The sequence below is a fragment of the Triticum aestivum genome, chromosome 2B, assembly GCF_018294505.1.
Source record: "Triticum aestivum cultivar Chinese Spring chromosome 2B, IWGSC CS RefSeq v2.1, whole genome shotgun sequence".
Classification (NCBI taxonomy): domain Eukaryota; kingdom Viridiplantae; phylum Streptophyta; class Magnoliopsida; order Poales; family Poaceae; genus Triticum; species Triticum aestivum.
The window spans coordinates 207,340,354-207,350,521 of NC_057798.1; the positions used below are offsets into that span (position 1 = coordinate 207,340,354).

Genomic DNA, 10,168 nt, shown 5'->3' on the forward strand with positions numbered 1-10,168 from the left:
GGCGGAGGCGTCCAGTTTGGAAGGTTGATGAGATCCTTCCGCCATAGGCATGGAGTCTTCAGAGCAGAACCCAACCTAGTCTCCCCTTCACCGGTAGGGTGGTCAAGCAGGAGGTCCTCAAATCCCTCCGTTATTTCATCCACCATCACCCTAGCATATCCTTCTGGAATCGGCCGGCAGTGATAAGTTGCGTCGGGTCTAGTAGGATAAACAGAGCCAACAGCCGCCTTGACCTTGAAATTCATCCATCGCATCATAATGTGGCAATTTTGAGACTCCGTGATAGCATCCACAGGATAGCTGGCAGGAGCCGTCAAGACATGCTCCGGCTGAAGTAGCTCGGTGGAAGCCACGCTGCTTCTCTGCTGAGATGGCGGGGTAGCTTCGGTAGGTCGTTTGCTGCGATCTGCTGCTTCTAGTTCCTCTTCTCGTTCCTCTAGCCCCATTACCCTTTTGTGCAGCGCCTGCAGTTGGCCCTGCTCCAGTTTCTTCCTCCTCTCGTGGGTTTTGTAACCCCCTGCGTCCGGAAAACCAACCTTCCACGGAATGGAGCCTGGCGTGCCTCGTGTCCGTCCAGGGTGCTCAGGATTCCCAAGGGCCATTGTGAGCTCGTCCTTCTCCCTGTCTGGAACGAACGTCCCTTGCTGCGCTGCATCGATATAGTGTCGAAGGTTCTTGACTGGTATTTGCAGTTTCTCGTCCGTCCAATGGCACTTCCCTGATACAGGGTCCAAGGTTCCGCCAGCCCCGAAGAACCAAGTCCGGCAATGGTCTGGCCAGTACATTGTCTCTGGTTCGATCCCTTTTTCAAGAAAATCATTCTCAGCCTTGGACCACTTAGGCCGGGCTTTGAGGTAGCCACCTGACCCCGTGCGATGGTGAATCTTCTTCTTCACAGCATTTTGTTTGTTTGTCGCCGACATCTTCTTACTCTTTTCCGATGTCTTGTGGGCCACAAATGCGGGCCAGTGATCTTTGATCTTCTCATATTTGCCGATGAATTCTGGTGTCTTTTTTTGTCGACAAACTTGTTCAGCTCTTTCCTCCACCTCCTGAATAGGGTTGCCATCTTCTTAAGAGCACAAGACTTGATTAATTTCTCTTTAACTGGCTTCTCCGGATCCTTCTCTGGCGGTAGGGTGAAATTTGCCTTCAGCTGAGTTCAAAGATCTTCTTTCTGCATATCATTGACATAAGACACCTCAGGGGCTTCCTCCTTAGGCTTATACAATTGCTGGATGCTGATCGGGATCTTGTCCCTAACAAGAACCCCGCACTGAGCAGAAAATGCCTTCTTTGTCTGGATGGGTTCAATCGGTTCGCTGTCGGGCGCGATTTCTATGATCTCAAGCCTTTCATCTGAGCTCAACTTTTTCTTCGGGCCTCGCCTCCTTACCGAAGTTGTGCTCGATCTAGAGGGCTAGAAAAAGGAAGAAAGACGAGAGTTAATTAATATGTGTACATATACCAAAACAATGAATGCATCAATTAACTAGTCGGCACGGGCTTAACTAATATATATATACCTGGCCGGACTCGGTTCGGTCACCGGAGCAGTCAGCACGGTCTCCTTCTTGTACCTCCATTGGGTCACCAGAGCCATCATGAACATAGCCCTCTTCTTGTACCGGCATTAATGGGTCGGAGCCATCATGAACATAGCCCTCTTCTTCACCCAGTCCTTCCTGACCATCGGAGTCGTTGAGAAATGACGCAACGACATCACTTCCTTGTGCGATTATGTCCCCCAACATCGCTTCTATTTCTTCGTTCGGGAGTGCTCCATAGTTTCTGCAAATATTTACAACATGTCAATTATTATTCAAACATGTTATAGATGGATATATATATATATATATATATATATATATATATATATTAGTGGCAAACGTAGAACTAGCTAGCTAATCACAATAAGGAATCATGTTAGTGGCCTCGATGCTGCTTCTCTAGGGTTTGGGGTCGCCTCGACCCAACGCTTTAAGGGTTTGGGGTGGCCTCGACGACAACGCTCTTTTAACTTGGTAAATTTGGGTGGCCTCGAGAGAGTTAATTTGTCGGGTAGGGGCACGGCGGGAGGGGTAGGAGACCAACATCATTTTCTCTCTAGGGTTTGGGTGTCCTCGAGAGTTTTGGTCGAGCGAGAGGGCCGAGGGGGGTGCTGCCGTTGTATAAGTTATCACGGTCGAGAGGGGGTATATATATCGACCGCCCCTCATGTCGAAGTTATCTAGAGGGGGTTATATCGACAACGGCACGACATACATACACATGGGAAAATATGTTATCGGGGAGGGGGTATCGGTACCCCTCCCCCCTCGTGTTGAAGTTTCTTCTTTCTCCTCTATTCCTTTCTTTCTTCTTCTCCTCTTCTTTTTCTTCTTCTCCCTTGAGAAAGGAAAATAATTAAGGAAAAGGAATAAAAGAGGAAGAAGGAAGAAGGAAGAAGAAGAAGAAAAAAAAGAAAAAAAAGAGGAGAAGAAGAAAGGAATAGAGGAGAAGAAGAAAAAATAGAATTTTTTTTCTATTTTTTATTCTTCTCCTCTATTCCTTTCTTCTTCTCATCTTCTTTTTTCCTCTTCTTATTTATTTCTCCTCTTCTTCCTCTCCTCTTCTTCTCCTTTCTTCCTTTTCTTATTTTCCTTTTTCTTCTCATTCTTTTTCTTCTTCTTCTTCTTCCTTCTTCCTTCTTCCTCTTTTCTTCCTTTTCCTTATTTTACTTTCTCCTCTACACTAACCTAAAATGCACTAACCTAAAATCGATATCTACTAACAACCTAAATAAAAAATTAATACATATATGAAAAAACATATATAAACAAAAAAATGCTATGAACATTATATTCATACATACATATATAGCCACATCCATTCATCATATATATAGCTACCACATACATATATGTAAATCTGAGAATGGGTGGGTAACCAAACCAAACCTGAACCGTACCCACGTGATGTCGCTTTGGAAACTGAACCAAACTATCCCCACATAATTGGCATTGCCACCCAGCCCAAACTAAACCACATGACAAATTCCCCAAAACCAAACTAACCCATTCTAGGAACTATGGTTTTAGCCTATGGTTCTATATCAGTTACCCACCCATACATGTACAGCTCAATATATGAACGATCATGCAGTTGGACATCTAAAAACATAGCACCAGCTTAATAACAGCTTACATATTCTGCACTACCAATACTTAAATTGATGAACACTTGATAGTTCATAACATGTACTAGTGCCAAACACAGATTTTGCAGCACAAATATTACACTTGACAACTTACATATTCTGCACAACCAACACTTGAAGTACAGAGGTAATAACAAACGGAGCTGAATTAAGGGTGATAATTGATTCCAAGCAGGGATTGCGTTACGTCATCTGCCGATGATGGATGTCACCGAGTCCTCATGGCAGTAGTAGTCAGCCTGTACTTTGATCTGAAAAGACACAATTTTTAGATCTTGTAACCATGATATATCTTTACATTGACACCGAGTTCTCATTCACAATATGGCAAATCATCTCTAGCCAATTTCAAAAACTGTTGTTAATAATTTTAATCAAACAGGTTTCCCCTAAGAGGCCTAAACAAATTTTAAAAATTGTTAGAAAAATGGAAGTTTTATTACCCCTGAACATCTGCATCATAGATGCATATAGCCACAATTAACATGGTTCATTACAGGTCAACAAAATACAGATTAATCAAAAAAAGGGGACAGTACTGCTGCATCTTTCCATGCAAGATTCAGACACTGTATCATGCAAGATTCAGACATTGTAGCATCCAATGCTCATATACTTTTACTTTTAGTCTGAAGATTATTTGCATAGATGGGTCACTTGTTTCTACTACTGTACATACCCAGAACACCACAACAACTGCTACTGCCGGAGGTAATTCTTTGCGGATCTGATTTCTACCAGCGCCAAAAATATACAGTGTCTAATGGATTGATGGGTTGGATCAAGGAAAAAAATGGGGGCGAGGGGGGAGATGGATCGATGGGTCTGTACCTACGGCGGCTGCGGCTGGAGGACAGCACCGTCGACGAACTCGAGGGCGGGGGCAAGCGCATGAGTGCTGCAGCTAGGTGGAGTACCCTCTGCCGGAGACGACGGAGCAGGTGGCCGGCGTCGTGGTTGGTGAGGAGACAAGATGTGTGGTCGAGGGAACCGGCCAGGCCCGCAAGGGAGAGCACGAGGAAGAGCGCCCCGTGGGCGATGACGGGCCGCTTGCATCGGCGAGGCAGCGCTGCCTTCGAGGCTCTGCTTCCGAGGAGGTGGTTGGTGCCTTGGTGGCCGGCGGCGACGGAGGCCTGGAGGATGGAGGGACCGAGGGAGAGATGGAATCGGGGTTTGAGTTAGGGTGAATGCGTGATTGGGCTTGCTCCAGGGCGAGGAACCGGTTGGACCTGTAGTTTACACCCGTGTTAGACCAAACTTATTAAGCCCATAACCAACTGTACCCGAATTGGTTCTTCTACATACCCAAAAACAAACCAACCTAAGAAAAGTTCAGCCCCCAAAAAACTGAACCGATCAAAACCAGAAGAAAAACCAAACCATTTTACCCGGTTATTTAAAAACTGTTCTCAGATTTACATATATACATTATATATATGAAAAAATGCAATGAACAAAAAAAATACACTTATGAACAAAAAAAATACACTTATGAAAGGAATAGAGGAGAAAAAAAATGCGCAAGGCAGGGGCGGCGGCGCGGCGGCCGCGCAGGGCAGGGGCGGCGGCGCGCCGACCGCGCAGGACAGGGGCGACGCGCGACGGCCGCACAGGACAGGGGCGACACGCGACAGCCGCGCAGGGCAGGGGCGGTGGCGCGGCGGCCGTGCAGGGGCGGCGGCGTGGTGGCCGCGCAGGGGAGCAGGACGGGAGGGGCGCGGGAGCAGGCTGTGCTCACAGGGGGCGGCGGCAACGGCGATGGCGAGCAGCCTGACGGCATCGGCGGCGGTGGCGACGGCAAGGTGGAGCAGGGGCGTCGGGCGGCGACGGCGACGAGGAGGAGCAGGGGGCGTCGGGGGAGAAGTGGGTGATTTGGCCGGAAACTGCTAAGTGCTGCTTATATAGCAAAGCCTTTAGTCCTGGTTGGTGGCACCAACCGGGACTAATGCTCCCTTTAGTCCCGATTGGTGCCACCAACCGGGACCAAAGGCCTCTTTTCAGCAGCCCAAAGGGCGGGAAGCAGCGGCCTTTGGTCCCTGTTGGTGGCACCAACCGGGACTAAAGGGTGGGCATTGGTACCGGTTCGTGGCACCAACCGGTACCAATGCCCCCCTTTAGTCCCGGTTGGTGCCACCAACCGGGACCAAAGGCCCCTGTGCTGCCCGCGTCGGGGCCAAAGATTAGTCCCACCTCGCTAGTTGAGAGGGGCGCGCAGTGGTTTATAAGCCCCACTGCCGCACCCCTCTCGAGCTCCTCTCCACCACAGGCTTGCGGGCCTACTTGCTACTGCTTTGCCTGATGGGCCTTCTGGGCCTACTCGGGCCTGAATCCTGGCCCATGGTAGGGTTTCTAGTCGTATTCAGGCCGTGGGGGCCCAGTAGGAGGCATTTTTTTGTTTCCTTTACTTATTGTTGCTATTATTATTATTTTTTCAGTTTTTTTGTTTTGTTTTCTGCATTATTTATTTTCTTTTGTTTTTTGCTTTATTTTTTATTTCTTTTTGCTTTTAGTTTTAGGAAAATCATAAACCTTCTGTTAGTGCCATTAGTTTTCAAATTTGAAAACACTTTTTTTGTTTTTTTTCTTTCTTGCTTTATTTATTTTATTTTGTTTCTACTTCAACAAAATACTTATTGTTGCTATTTTTAATTATTTTCCAGTTTTTTGTTTTTTTTCTGCATTATTTATTTTCTTTTGTTTTTTTGCTTTATTTTTTAATTATTTTTTGCTTTTAGTTTTAGAAAAATTATATACTTTTTGTTAGTGCCATTAGTTTTCAAATTTGAAAATACTTTTTTTGTTTTTTTGTTTTCTTTCTTGTTTTATTTATTTTATTTTGTTTCTACTTACAACAAAATACTTATTGTTGCTATTTTTAATTATTACGAGGGTCGAACCATAAGACATTAAAGCATTTCAAATGAACTATGAAAAAGTTGAAAGTTGGCATGGTATCATAAATTCACCCACATAGCATGTGCATGTACAAAACAGATAATGGTATCATACTCGTCTGTTACAAAGTTGGCATGGTATTATCATAATAGTTGCGGGAGAAAGTCTTCACTTTTTCTTCGCTTGTGTCATTTGCTTATTGCGCCGTAACCATGGATAATCTTCATCGTTTATCAGGATGCTGGGGTCAGCCTTGACTTTGAAGGGAGGAATTTCATGAAACTTTTCATAATCTTCAGACATGTTTGTCTTGCCCTCCACTCCCACGATGTCCCTTTTTCCTGAAAAAACTATGTGGCGCTTTGGCTCATCGTATGATGTATTCGCTTCCTTATCTTTTCTCTTTCTCGGTCTGGTAGACATGTCCTTCACATAGATAACCTGTGCCACATCATTGGCTAGGACGAACGTGTAACGCCCCGGATACAACTTTCCATATTCGTAACTCCAACTCTTGCCTTTTCTGGAGATGTGATATGTTATTTCCTCCGTGGTTGTTTTTTTCTTTTATCTTGCATTTTGTTCATGGCATGCATCTCATCTCATAGCATCATGCGCATCGCATCTGCATGTTTTCTTAAAACTCGTAGCCGTTCGCAGTTGCCCTTTCTCCCTTTGCCTCCATTGTTATTTTGTCAGGCCCTTGTCCTCGTTGACCTCTCTCAGACCCCTCGTGTGCTTGTCCAAAACTTACCCGAACCCGAACCGGTCTGTCGTTACCGATGGATCCGCATTATCCCCAAACATCTATAAAACATCTCCGTTTTCGTTTTTGGACTCCCTACCTATGTACTCTCAACCGCCCGATTTCGACCGGATGGACCGGATTAACCCCTACCCTAATCCTCTTACTGTATAAATAAACGCCTAACCCTAGATCCTAGGGGCATGTCCCATCCATTCCCCTCCTTGCGCTGCCACTAGCTCCACCTGGTCTCCCCCTTCCTCGGGATCCCCGATCCAATCCATCCAGCCCACCTGGCCAAACCAACCACCTCCTCGTTTTGCATCCCCGACTAACCAAGCAGCCCAGCCCCTCGCGCGCCTCCTTCCTCGAGCAGGAGTTCGACCTGCTGCCGGCGACCACCACCGGTGACAAGAACAAGACCGCTACCCCGTTCTCCTTCCCCTTCTTTTCCCTCTCTGGTTTCCTCTCCCTCTGCTCATCCCTCTGCTCGTTTCCTTTGGACAGGGGTCCTCCATGGACGAATGCCAAGGCTGCCAAGAGGATCTGGACGCCGCCGGCTTGCCTCTGCTCCGCCTCCCCTCGCCAAGCAGCTCCATTCCCGGCGCCCTCTGCCTCGTTTGCCGTGGGAGCTCCAAGCAGACGCTTTCCAGGGGGCCTTGCGTTTGAGCCACCTCGCTCTCCTCATCGACCCAGGGAGAGGAGCTCCTCCCGAAGCCCCTTTTCGCCATCGCTGTTCGGCGCCGTCGGTGAGTCGTCCGCCAGGCAGTGCCCCTACTCCCTTCCCCGTTCCCTTCGTTGAAGCCCCCCTCTCTTCCATCGCCTCACATCTCTCTCTGTTCTCTCTTTCTCTGTCGACAGGAGCACCCCGCGCCATGGCCTCGCTGAGCTCTGCCTGCGCTGGCCCCTCAAGCCACCACCGTTCGCTCTAGATCCGGCCCCGCCGTCGGACCCCGTCGCCCCAGTCCCGTCCAGCCGGTCCCCGCCAAGGCCGCCTCGCCGGAGCCCCTACATCGCACTACAGCTCCCCTGCTTTATCTGCTGTTGCTGCCTCTGTTCTTCAGAAACGAGTAGCAGCAGCTCGCCCGCCCCTTCGCCTGTTGACCCAGCCAGCTGCTCACGTGGGCTGCAATCGCGGGTCAGCCTCCTCCGTGCCAAGACCCAGCGCGCCCCTTCGCGGCCTGTCCAGCCTCCTCTTCCACCGATTGGGCCTCAGCCCACTAGGTGAGGACACCCCCAAGTGCCCCTGCCCTGTGCAGCCCGATAGACCAGATTCGGCCCGGCTACGTTTTTTTTCCTGGACGATTTTGCTAAATAACCTGTGCATGCATAATTACAGAAAAATGCCATCATATTAAAGTGTTAATAAGTAATTATCCATGCATCCAAATTAAACATGTCATATATGTTAAATTAGAATTGCATCTAGTTTCATAATCTGCTATTTTCATCCATGTTTAAAATGTTTAAATTGCTGTTTGCATTAATTTGCTTAAATGCCATGTTAAAATGATTTATTTCATAACTAAATAACCGTATCTCGGTTTTAAATAAATTTTATATGTAAATGGGGTGAAAAAATGCCTAATTTAACATGGTGGACTTTATTTTCCTGTTTAACAACTTTAAAATATGTTTTAGGGTAGAACAGTAGCAAATTCATAAATTGCATATGAGGATTTTCCGGAATTGTTGTTTGTTGTTCCGGCCTCATTTAAACTTGCCTAGATAGGTAGTTTTCTTATGCTTCACCCCTTGCCATGTTTAACAACATTTAGTATTGTTGGGTGCATAAACAAGAGAGAACTAAATAATTGATGTGGTGTTTCGTCAATATGCAACTCGTTGCATATTGAGCTCTACTTAACTTGTAGTATTGTTTGTAGCACTTTGCCATGCCATGCCTCATTAAACGGGACATGCATCATACTTGTTTGTGCATCATGCCATGATTATGCTTGTGTATTTACCATGTTGTTTGTTTCTTTCTGGTGTTGCTTCTTAGTTCCGGTAATGTTGCGATTGTGAGGATTCGTTCGACTACTCCCGTTCGTCTTCTTCATGGAATCGTTCTTCTTCCTTGCGGGATTTCAGGCAAGATGACCGCTACCCTGGATCTCACTACTATCATTGCTATGCTAGTTGCTTTGTTCTATCGCTATGCTGCGCTTCCTATAACTTGTTCTTCAAGCCTCCCAAATTGCCATGAACCTCTAACCTTTGACACCTTTCCTAGCAAACCATTGTATGGCTATGTTACCGCTTTGCTCAGCCCCTCTTATAGCGTTGTTAGTTGCAGGTGAAGTTGAAGATTTGCTCCATGGTGGACAGGGTTATGTTGGGATATCACAATATCTCTTATTTAATTAATGCATCTATATATTTGGTAAAGGGTGGAAGGCTCGACCTTATGCCTGGTGTTTTGTTCCACTCTTGCCGCCCTAGTTTCCGTCATACCGGTGTTATGTTCCTGGATTTTGCGTTCCTAACGTGGTCGGGTGATTTATGGGACCCCCCTGACAGTTCGCTTTGAATAAACCTTGTCCAGCAAGGCCCAACCTTGGTTTTACCATTTGCCTCACCACCACCTATACCCTTCCCTTGGGTCGGCCAACCCAAGGGTCATCTTTATTTTAGCCCCCCCCGGGCCAGTGCTTCTCTAAGTGCTGGTCTGAACCGGGCAGACTGCGGGGCCCCCTCAGGGAAACTCGAGGTCTGGTTTTACTCGTAGGCTGACCTATCCGGTGTTGCCCTGAGAACGAGATATATGCAGCTCCTATCGGGATTGTCGGCGCATCGGGCGGCTTTGCTGCTCTTGTTTTACCATTGTCGAAGTCTCTTGTAAACCGGGATTCCGAGACTGATCGGGTCTTCCTGGGAGAAGGAATATCCTTCGTTGATCGCGAGAGCTTATCATGGGCTAAGTTGGGACACCCCTGCAGGGTTTAAACTTTCGAGAGCCGTGCCCGCGGTTATGTGGCAGATGGGAATTTGTTAATGTCCGGTTGTAGATAACTTGACACCAGATCCGAATTAAAACGCATCAACCGCGTGTGTAGCCGTGATGGTCTCTTCTCGGCGGAGTCCGGGAAGTGAACACGGTCTTTGGGTTATGTTTGACGTAAGTAGGAGTTCAGGATCACCTCTTGATCATTGCTAGCTTCACGACCGTTCCTTTGTTTCTCTTCTCGCTCCCATTTGCGTATGTTAGCCACCATATCATGCTTAGTCGCTGCTGCAACCTCACCACTTTACCCCTTCCTTTCCCATTAAGCTTTGCTAGTCTTGATACCCATGGTAATGGGATTACTGAGTCCTCGTGGCTCACA

The 10,168-nt window shown here is 47.2% G+C and overlaps 1 long non-coding RNA gene across 1 annotated transcript; it reads right to left on the minus strand.

Annotated features, from left to right (window-relative positions):
- Nucleotides 1-3,171: 3,171 nt before the first annotated feature.
- On the minus strand, nucleotides 3,172-4,429 carry LOC123041073 (uncharacterized). Its single transcript, XR_006418359.1, has 2 exons — nucleotides 4,031-4,429; nucleotides 3,172-3,450 (listed from the first exon to the last, which is right to left on the minus strand). It is a non-coding gene; the product is annotated as an uncharacterized lncRNA (long non-coding RNA).
- Nucleotides 4,430-10,168: the final 5,739 nt, after the last annotated feature.